Raw genomic sequence first — 12,096 nt, 5'->3', positions numbered from 1 at the left:
TGTGGTAAGGGAAGATGATAGGATTGTGGAGTTGATAGCTAGAGTATGGGCTTCTGGCTGGGCACAATGGCTCACACCTGTAATCCCAGCATTTTGGGAGGCCTTGGTGGGTGGATCATGAGGTCAGGAGTTCGAGACCAGTCTAACCAATATGGTGAAACCCTGTCTCTACTAAAAATACAAAAATTAGCCATGCGTGGTGGGGTGCGCTTGTAATCCCTCAGGAGGCTGAGGCAGGAGAATTGCTTGAACCCAGAAGGTGGAGGTTACAGTGTGCCAAGAGCGTGCCATTGCACTCCGGCCTGGGCAACAGAGCAAGACTCCATCTCAAAAGGAAAATACAAAATTATAAAGTGGTGATGGTTGCACAACTCTGGAAATATACTAAAAAGCACTAAATTGCACACTACAAAAGGATGAATTGTAAGGCGTATGAATTACATCCCCATAAAGCTGTTATGTTTTAAATTAGGGTTAAATAGCATTCCCGCAGAAGATATTTATATTAATTGGTTCAACAAATTCTTGTTGATCACTACATTTTTAGTATACTTCTTGTATTATGGGCATCAACAGAAGTATAAATTATGGTCCCTGCACTCAAGAGGTCTGCATTCTATTTGAGGAGGATTATTTATGTACAGGAAATAACACAAAATAGTGTGTCTTTGGAGGCCTAAGTATACTGATTATAGTGCCTGAAGGAATTAAGGAATCAGAAAAATCCATGAAGACTTAAAAAAAAAAAAGGTTTAGGGAAACTTTGTGGAGGAAATGATTCTCAAGCCTTGACTGAGAAGTTGGAATTTGATCAGGAGAATAAATGAAAGCATTCCAAGAAAGAGAAAAGATTAATGTTGAGAACGAACATGGTGTGTGTGTGTGTGTTGTCATAGATTTAGTGAGGTAACAACCTCTGGTCTGTGTGAGTAAACTGTTAATGCCATATAAGACTGCTTGAAAAATTATAGTAAGCCTTGGAAGCCAAGCAGAGTTTGATCACTAAAGTAAAATGAGAAAACACTGATCAGGTGCGGTGGCTCACACCTGTAATCCCAGCACTTTGGGAGGCCAAGGCCAGAGGATCACTTGAGTCCAGGAGGTCAAGGCTGCAGTGAGCTATGATTACACCACTGCACTCCAGCCTGGGTGACAGAGTGAGATCTTGTCTAAAAAAATAAATAAATAAATAAATGAAAGAAAAGAAAATGCTGATAAGGAGCAAAAAGCATGTGACATCGTCAGAGAGCTTAAAGGTAAAAGGCAATGATACACGGATGAAAGGAAGGAGAAAGAACCCAGAGTGAGGGCAATTCACTAGAAGTTGCTAGGGCAGGAATCTATACAGAAACAGGAAGAGTAGATGTAGGAATGGAAAGTTTAAAAAGCATGTAAGAAAGTTCAAAGGAAAATATTCCTTATTCTATCAAATGCTTATTGAGTACTTCTTTATATGCAAAGACAGCACTCTAAGCCCTGTAATGGCATAAATACTGTCCTACAGTGCAGAAAACATTAACCCTTTCCTCAATGCATTTGCAGTTCTACTGGGAAGAAGAGACACAGACACAAAAGAAGGCAGCAATGAAGCAAGTCTTTAGGAATTGATGATTGGCTTGATATGGGAATGGAAGAGGAGGATAGGCCAAAGATAAGATGCCCAAGAGATCAGTGATATTGAAGTTGGGGGAGCATCAGTTGAAGTGTTGGCAGGACCGTTAGTCTGAAGGGAAATAACCAACACAACACTACACTAAGCTGGTGAAATGATTAATTTATTCAGCAAGTAATTATCAAGTCTCTACTGCTATGCACCAGGCCAGACCCTGTTAAGACACTGTGGATACTGGGTAACAGGGAAGGAAAATCAAAAACTCTTATCCAACTCATGGATTCTCATGAACTGAAAGAATGAATGCTCTTTGATAAGATGTGAAAGATCAAGCAATCTGCCAAAATGAATAAATACGTGATTCACAGGCCTAATTCGGGCAGCAGACAACCAAGAATAAATTCCAGTGATTTTGTCTGCCATAACAAAGTTGGGTGTAAGTACTTTTCTTGTCTGTATTACATAAGCTGATAAGAAGAGACAAGCGAAGGGATGGAAGATTGTAGCAGTATACCAGTGAGGTCCTGGTACAAATTTGGGGCAAGTAATATCTATATTTAGGATAGTCTAGTAATTTTCAGTGGCAGCTCATTTTTACATCTTTTTGTATTTTTTTTTAATTGTGGGAAGACCACTTTAATTCTTTGTTGCCAATGCAGATGGAATAGCATTTGCTTCATTTTTCAGAATAACCTCCAACTGAATGAGGCAATTTGGGCTTTGTTCACTTTTGCTAGTTTGAGGTCATCCTCCTTCCAGATTGAGTATCCCAAGCCATGGCTGGTGCTTGCTGGCCCAGGGTTATGCACAGCCCTTCCGTTCTTTCCTCAGATAATGCTACATTGCTGGGATGAATTTGACCAGTGTCATTATTTGTATAATACTAAGAAAATAACTCAGGGAAATGTGTATTTGGAAATAAAGACACTTCCAAGCATAAAAGCAAAAAAGAAATGCATAAAGGAATAACTGATAGCCCTGACTACATAGAAATATTTTAGTGGAGTATTTATTGATGAAGGACACTCTTCATGACCCGTTGCTATGTTTAAAAAAAAAAAACAGCGTGGACAATATAATTTCAATTTTGCAAAATCTGTGTCTAAGAGCTATATAGATATATACCTGAAAAATATGCCAACTGTTGAAAAAGGATATGATTATGGATAATTTTTATTTTCTTCTTTACGCTTTGCAAAAAAGTGTTTGGGACTAAAGTGTTCTGAAATGGAAAGTTCTGCCAGACATTGAAGATGTGTGATATACAGGTGGATCTAATTTAATACTGTTATGGAAAGGCAGCAGTACAAAAAAAGAAAGGAAAGAAAAGTAGTAAAACATCCTTGGTTCTCCAGGTGAGAGCCAGAGTTTTTGTCTGCTGTTTATATAATGTGAAACCTCACCCTTCCGGGCCCAGTTTGATTATTGGAAAACCATCTCCATTGCACTTTCCCGCCCATCTACACGCGGCACTGCAGTGTTGGCTAATCCTAGTGCCAACAGCTGGCATGTGATTCAGATGTACTATGCAGGTGATTCAAATAAAAATAAGAATAGGAGCCTTTTAGGGAAGCAGGTTATTTTCCAGGCAGGGTAAGCAGTAACATGTGAGAGCTATGGAGGGTTGTGTGTTTAGGACGGAGCTCTAAGAATGACTTAGAGCTGTGGTTGGAGGGGAAGTCCTCCAACTGGGAATGCTTTCCAGAAAGGGAAGGGTCCTCTCCCACTATCCAAAAGCTCTCCAGGGAATAGTCCTTTTGGATAATCATCCCTTTCAGTCTCATTATGTATTGCTGCTCATTAAAGGTAAAATATAAGCCCTCAGATGTAGGATAAAACACTAAGGTCTTGGTTAAGAAATAGGTCACTAAAAATAAACCTTTTAAAGAAGAGAACTTAAATTACGTGTATGTGCCAAAAAACAGGGAATAAATAATTGAGAAGGGTACTGAGCCCAGATCAAGTATCTAATGAGTTCAGCTGAGTAAGCAAACACTTCTTTGTTCTTAATTACATAATGGAAAACATCTCATCGTATGAAAATGATCATTTTTTTAATTGTCTGGCTTTGGTTCACTGCCATTCTGAGTAATTACCATCTTTTGGTTTTCTTTTTCCTGGCCTTCAGTACCATTAGTTCCCCATGTTCTTCCATCCACACTCTCCCCAATCTCCTTAATTCTCCACATCCTCCAACCTACCTCTTTCTCCCCTTCTACCCAATTTATAATGCCCTGAACATAGTAGAGTTTTCATTATTATTTGTTTAGCTTCAGTTTAATTAAACTGAAATCCATGGCACCGGTTGTACACCACTGCCTAATAATAGAGAGTGTTCTGGCCATTGTGAAGACAGACAATGCTTGCTTTTCACAGTAGCACCAGACAAGAAAAGTGACCACACAAGCTGAAGCAGGACAGAGTAGTCTTCATAATCAATGAGATGAATTGTTCCATGATCCTAAGAGCTTTTGTCAAAATGTGAAAAACTCTCTTACTCTGTTATACCTGTATTGGGAAAATATTTTAACTGGTAAAACTAATATTTAGTATGCTGTATTTTAAATCATGAGCAATACTGAGAATTCAAATGCCTTATTTCTTTGTTAAAAAAAAAAAAACGCCTTATAAAGGGCAGTTTGGATTGTGCTCATCATCTTCTCTCTGTATAACTTACAACATGCAATGAGCATCTTTCATTTAAAAAATTGCCTTGGCAGATTGTCATACTCCTTTCTTCACAGAATCAGCTTCCAATACTTTTTTTCCTTTGTACTTTCGATGTCATGAAATATCTTAGAGTCCCTTTAATGTAAAGTGTTACCAGGTCACTTCTTCTGGAACGTCATCATTCTTTTCATCCCAACCACTTGCCTCATCTGTATGGGTCAGTTGGTCCTCACTGTATTCCTGTGGCTGCATATCTAGAGCTGAATGGTGCAGTGTCAACATTCCTAGTCAGCTGTTTGTTCAAAGCTCCATTTACATTTGGCTCAGATCTCACCTCCAGCATTAGTGCTTTCATTTCTTTGCCACGCTTTCACCTTAGTTGGACAATTTCTTCTTTCCATCATCCGTTATTGTAAACTAACTTGTAGATTTATCACCAAGAAACAAGGACACAACACAGCTACACACTTTGCTGTCTGTGTATAAACTGATTACAAGATGTGCAGTGACCAATCACCCACTGACAGACTTTCAAAGAAAGTCTGGATATAATGGATCACAGATCTTGATGCTCATTTTTATTTATACAGTGATTTGTAGACTGGAGATCAAGCAGTGGAAACTGAAATTTACACTTTTGTGGGAGGACTAGTGTTATTAAGTACAGTAACAAATCTGTGTATAACAAAGCCACGGAAAGTGAAGACAATTGTACTTTCTTTTTTGGTAGGTAAAATATGCTTACAGAGCAGATCTTCATAATACCAAAGTTATCCTGGCTTCTTCTCATGAGCAAATACAGCCAACGAACCACTGTTGTTAGGCTATCTCTGTGTGAAATGTGAAGTGGCATTACTTAGGAAAAAGAGTAGACATGTATCTAATAGTATATTCTTCCGGTGACACAAAACATTTCAAATATTTATGTCTCTTATTAGAAAATGTAGCTTAATAAGGAGGCTGAGGCAGGAGAATTGCCTGAACCCAGGAGGTGGAGGTTGCGGTGAGCCAAGATCGCGCCATTGCACTCCGGCCTGGGCAACAAGAGCGAAATTCCGTCTCAAAAAAAAAAAGAAAGTGTAGCTTAATTGACAACATTTTCTAGTCTTTACCTGCCCTGTTAGATTAGTCACTCTGAGTGGTTCTAAGTATAACTGAAGACTAGGAGATTATTTTCAGTTTTTCACCCTTCATTTATGGTGCCTTTTCTTCATGTTACTTTCAAACTGTTATTTGGTTGACCATTTTGTCTTTAATGGTCATCTTATAGTGTGATGTCAGCTGTCTTTATAGATTAAACTCCCTTTTTAAAATTAAAAAAAAAAAATCTTCCCTGTAAACTCTCCCCCACTCTAATTAATTATCCTAGTGTTGAATTTTAAATGCGTCCTTTGTGTTGAGTTGCACCCACTTTGGTGCCACAGTGTTTACCTGTCCTAAGTGATATTCCTGTCCAGTCCAGTTGAAGCCGGTCTTCAGCTTGATGGTGGCTGTGCCCCTTTCTTTGGCCTTAGCTGTAACAGGCTTCGTTCTGCCAGTGTGTCCTGCATTGGATGTGGATGTGTGGTTATTCTTAGGTCCTCTGCAGTCATTCTAGAATAAAAATAGAGGAAAGTTTTAAAGCTACCTTTTTAACAACAATCCTGAAAAAAATGCTCTCCATATTCCATGCTGTGATGAGCTCTAAGAAAGCAACATTCAACCACATAAATCCCAAAACATGGAAAAGGAGGGAAACCCTTTACCTCCCTTTGTCATGCCACACGAAGGTGTTAGTTCATGGCAAAATTTGTCTTTGATTTTAACCAGAGTTTATTTGGCGAATTCTGATATATAACATGTACATGTGTATGTAGAAGCCAAAATAGTCTTGGCAGATGGTGAATACCAAATAGATTCATTCTGTGTCTTTCTTAATTAACATCAGAAACTCCCCAATCAGTTCCAAACTTATTATTTGCATGGCAGAATGTAACACTTAAAACTTTAATATCTTTTGTTTTTGTTTTTTGAGACGGAGTTTCGCTTTTGTTACCCAGGCTGGAGTGCAATGGCGCGATCTCGGCTCACCGCAACCTCCGCCTCCTGGGTTCAGGCAATTCTCCTGCCTCAGCCTCCTGAGTAGCTGGGATTACAGGCACGCACCACCATGCCCAGCTAATTTTTTGTATTTTTAGTAGAGACGGGGTTTCACCATGTTGACCAGCATGGTCTCGATCTCTTGACCTCGTGATCCACCCGCCTTGGCCTCCCAAGTGCTGGGATTACAGGCGTGAGCCGCCACGCCCGGCCCCTTTAATATCTTTCAATTGAAAAAATCGGTTTGGTGAAGCCTGTTTAAAATAAATTGAAGTAAGCTGATGCAGTACCTAGGGACCGCCACACTGAGGCGTGTGGTGCATTGTTTTGCGACTGGCTTTCGGATCCTGACTGCTTAAGTCTTCCTCATAAGCAGCAATCGTAATAAAGAAATTAAACTTCGTAGGTCCAGATGCAACTTGATTATTGGGCATCTCCTTTTCAATGTGTATGGGGGGTGTGTATTCCTACACATTAGAAGAAAAGCACACCCCTGTGTTCTTCATGGTTATGTTAGAATATATTATTCTAACAAATAGACGTCATGATTCTTCTAGAAACCCCCACCCAAACCATAAAAGAGAAATGATCTGTGTCCTATTATTTAAGGCACTCAAGCAAGGAGTTCTCCCAAACGTCCTGTTCAGTATTTAACAGCCATCACGTAGTGATGATTCTTGCCTTGTGTGACCAGATGGAGAATAGCTGCAATTCTTAGAGAGTTATAAAAATCTCAAATATAGCATGTGCAATACAATGACACCTGCTTGTTTGTCAGAGGAAGAACACGTTCTGACAAGTCTTGGAAATTAAAGTTTCCAGAATAGAATACTACAGAGCAGCTTCTTTGATGCATATATTATTTAGAAATGAAAAAATTTTTAATGATGCTAATGGCCTCCAAATATATAAAACAAAAATTGACGACATGTAAGAAAAACCAATAAGGCCAAAATAACAATATGAGGTTTTAACACAATTCTCAGTGGTTAAGATAGCAGACAAAGTCTTAGTAAGAACATAGGTGATACAAACAATAACTAATAACCTCATCCAATAAACACATATAGTATCTCTACCCAATAATTACAGAATGTATATTTTTTCAAGCACAGTTGGAACATTCACAGAAATTGAATATATTCCAGTCTACAAAGCAAGTATCAACAAATATCAAATAATTCCTTAAAAATACCACATTCTCCTACTGTAATGCAGTTGTCAGAAATCATGTATTTAAAAAAAAAATTTTAACCCACATATTTAGAAACAAAAATATTTATAAATAAAATTTAAATCAAGGAAAAGAATAAAGTCTCTGAGTTAGTGAGCCAATCTTTCCATTCAGGAAATTAGAAAAGGAACAAAAGTGTGAATGACAGGCCGGCTCTTGTAAGCTTATGCCTATAATCCCAGCACTTTAGGAAGCTGAGAGGGAGGATTGCCTGAGCCCAGGAGTCTGAGATCAGCCTGGACAACATAGGGAAACCCTCTCTCTACAAACAATAAAAAATTAAGTATTTAGCCAAGTGGCTCCTGCCTATAGTCCCAGCTACTTGGGAGGCTGAGGCAGGCGGATCACTTGAACCCAGGAGTTTGAGGCTGCAGTGAGCTATGATTGCACCACTGAACTCCAGCCTGGGTGACAGAGCAAGACCATCTCTTAAAAAAAAAAATTGTAAAGTCAACAACAAAATGATAAAGATATATCTTTCTTAGTACATCTTTGTTTTATATTTCATTAGCTTCTGCTCTAGGCCTAAATGGTCTTAGAACTGAGTTCTACCATTCAGGGAACTAATAATTCAAATATATTAAAAATATTCCACAAATATAATTTTTGCATTATAACAGAACACCCCCAAATCACCATCGGGTAATATAACCCTTGTAGCAAAACCAGATAAGGACAAAATAAGAAAGTAAATCATACACTTATCTCATGTAGATGTTAAGGCAGTCATGCATTGCTTGACAACAGGGATACATTCTGGGAAATGCGTCGTTAGGTAATTTCATCATTGTGTGTACTTAGGCAAACCTGGGTAGTAGTTTTTTTTCATATGGAAAACTATATGCCCTACCACCACTACTGAATATCAGTCATTTTCCCTACTGATCTTCAACACAAATATCAAGTGTCAGATATCAGATTTCTCTCTCTGTTCCATTATAATCTTGTGGAACCACAGTGGTATATGCAATCCATTGTTGACCAAATCATTGTTATACAGTGTATGACCGCATTAGCAACTTGAATCCAGCCAATATGTTAAATACACATCATAACCAAATGGGCTTATCCCAGGAACACAAGGATGGTTTAACAACAAAATTATTTATTGACATATCACAACAAATGATTATGACAGTAGAGGAAGAAAAATCATTTACTAAAATTCAACAAACATTATTGACAAAAACAATCTAAGTATAAAATAGAACCTCCTTAACGTGTTCACCCTTGATTTCAAAATTAATGTGAAGAGAGAAGGGTCAAAAATAACCAAGATAATTTTGAACTCAAAAAACATGGGGAGACACATCCTACCAGACTCATCAGATTCTATATAAACCATGATGTGGGTTTGGCGAACTGATATAGACCAGAGTGCATTAATGCAATTCCATCCACAAATGGAAACGTGTTCTTTAGCATAGGTAGCCTGTTAATTCAGTCTCACTCACTGCAGATGGGAGTGCTTGCTGCTTTAATAGAAAACAGCAACACTTAATATAATTAAAAACATGTAAATCCATGACCCAACAAATCCATTCCTGACTATATGTTATAAACAAACTCAAATATATCTGGGAGAAATGTGCAAGAATATTTAGTGCATTATTATAACAGTGAAATACCAAACTCAATCTAACTGTTCATCAACAAAATAAGTTGTGTATTTACCTATAATGGAATGCCATTTACCAGTTAAATAAATCCTCAACTTAATAAATGTTAAAAATATATTGGGAGGAAAGCAGACCACAGATTAACATATTTCATTTGCATAAAATGTTAAAGCATACACACAATATCATACATTGTTCTCATGCTACATATATATGTAGTAATACATACAATCATGCATGGAAGGGATAATGTCAAACAGAATAGGGATTACCTTGGTGGAAGGAAAGAGAGTGGGATCAGGGAGTAATCAAAAGGGAGTTTTTGTTTATAGTATCTCCATTTTTTAAAGCTTTCATAAATATGGCAAGACGTATTGGTGGGCTCATAGGTGTAACAGACCTCTCTGTATTTTTCCTATTTGCTTAAAATATGTTATTTTCCAAAAGGAAATTAGCAATTTATTGTAAATATAAAGCTATGGAGGTCACTTGCACTGGAGAAGACAGAATAAGATACAAGCATTGCCATGCAGGTCTCTAGACCAGTTGGCCATGTAGGTACTAACATCCGTGCTTGGAAAAGATGGCAATTCCTCAATTTGGACTGAGATGAAAGAACTGTAGTCCCTGATGGTAGAATAGGAGGGAGAGAAATTATCATGGCTTTTTCCTACCTCACTGGAAAAGATGGCAATTCCTCAGTTTGGACTGAGACGAAAGAACTGTAGTCCCTGATGGTAGAATAGGAGGGAGAGAAATTATCATGGCTTTTTCCTACCTCACAAAGGAGTTGACCCAGCTCCTTTCTTCTGCCATCTCTTTTCTCTTCCTCTCTAGAGTGGCATGGAAAGCCACAGCTGCTGAACTTTAAGGAAGAATGTAGCCAACCATGTAGCTCTGTCCCTGCCATCCCAGTAGGAGACTTCATCCAGGCATTGAGGAATCTCCATTTACCTGGGGAAAAAATTCCAGGATTTGTACAACTGATTGCATACTAGGGATTTCTCTCTAGTTTGAGGCTTCAGATAACTGATACAAATTCAAGCATATAGAAAAGTCCCTTTGAAGTTAAAGTTGCCCAACATATTATTATTGAGTCTTAAACAAAAGAACAAGAGAGAAGGGTATTAATGTTTATAAACCTGTGTTACTCTCATAGATATTTAAATTATATGATTGTATTTAACTCTTACGTTCTTGAGTGTATCCCTATATTTTCAATATTATTTCTAAGATAGTGATAGTTCCTAACAAATTGTATTATTAGATTTCTCTCTATCAATAGAATTCTTACCATGTAAATACGGAATGCTACTTATGATGGGTTCAGAAATCCTACTTAACTAGATGTAAAAGAAGTTTGAAATTTTAAGGATTTAATTTTCCAACGAGGTTTATACACAATTTTAGAATTCTTTTATTTGGGGAGGGGTAACAGGAAGGTACAAGGTTTTAGTTATGTGAGTTGAGTAAGTCCTGGAGATCAACTGTACAGCATAGTGCCTGTAATTAACAATACTGTATTATACCCTTAAAATTTTCCTAAGACAGTAGAACTTATGTAAGTGTTCTTATCACAAAAACTAATAATGATAATCTATAAAGAGAGCAGGAAGAAACTACTGAAGTGATGGATGTGTTTATGGCATAAATTATGGTGATGGTTTCATGGGTATATACTTATCTCAAGATGCATCAAGTTGTATACATTAATTAAATATGTATGACTATTTGTATGTCTGTGATACCCCAATAAAGTGGGGGTTATTTTAAACAAATTCTTTTATCTGAATTATATTTTTAATATGGTAAACATGCAAACAATACAAATAGGTATAAAATGAAAGGTAATTCTCCTTCCCACACATTGTCCCCCAGTCCCCTCCACAAAGGTAACCACTGTGCTCCTCCAAGATATTCTGTTTTCTTTTTTTTTTTTTAATTTTTTATTGCATTTTAGGTTTGGGGGTACATGTGCAGAACATGCAAAACAATTGCATAGGTACACACATGGCAGTGTGTTTTGCTTTCTTTCTCCCCTTCACCCACATTTGGCATTTCTCCCCAGGCTATCCCTCCCCACCTCCCCCTCCCACTGGCCCTCCCCATTTCCCCCCAATAGACCCCAGTGTTTAGTACTCTTCTCTCTGTGTCCATGCATTCTCATTTTTCATCACCCACCTATGAGTGAGAATATGCGGTGTTTCGTTTTCTGTTCTTGTGTCAGTTTGCTGAGGATGATGTTCTACAGATTCATCCATGTCCCTACAAATGACACAAACTCATCATTTCTGATTGCTGCATAATATTCCATGGTGTATATGTGCCACATTTTTCCAATCCAGTCTATCATCAATGGCATTTGGGTTGATTCCAAGTCTTTGCTATTGTAAACAGTGCTGCAATGAACATTCGTGTACATGTGTCCTTATAGTAGAACGACTTATAGCCTTTTGGATATATACCCAGTAATGGGATTGCTGGGTCCAATGGAATTTCTATGTCTAAGGCCTTGAGGAATCGCCACACTGACTTCCACAGTGGTTGAACTAATTTACACTCCCACCAACAGTGTAAAAGTGTTCCTTTTTCTCCACATCCTCTCCAGCATCTGTTGTCTCCAGATTTTTTAATGATCGCCATTCTAACTGGCGTGAGATGGTATCTCAATGTGGTTTTGATTTGCATCTCTCTGATGACCAGTGACGATGAGCATTTTTTCATATGATTGTTGGCCTCATATATGTCTTCTTTCGATATTCTGTTTTCTTAATTATGCACCTGTTTCTTAATTATGTCTAGGATCGATTTTGGAGGAAAACAAGGACAAACATGCATCAAAAAGAACTTTTAAAAAGTTCATTCCATAAGAATGTTATTTC

General features: G+C 37.8%; 1 protein-coding gene across 1 annotated transcript in view; it reads left to right on the top strand.

Annotated features, from left to right (window-relative positions):
- The window catches only part of CPA6 (carboxypeptidase A6), a 306,670-nt gene that overhangs the window by 232,611 nt on the left and 61,963 nt on the right, over positions 1-12,096 (top strand). The gene's annotated exons all lie outside the window — the stretch shown is intronic.

Source organism: Callithrix jacchus, chromosome 16 (assembly GCF_049354715.1).
Source record: "Callithrix jacchus isolate 240 chromosome 16, calJac240_pri, whole genome shotgun sequence".
NCBI lineage: Eukaryota > Metazoa > Chordata > Mammalia > Primates > Cebidae > Callithrix > Callithrix jacchus.
Note: the sequence above shows the minus strand (reverse complement) of the source record. Positions and strands in the feature narration are given on the sequence as shown.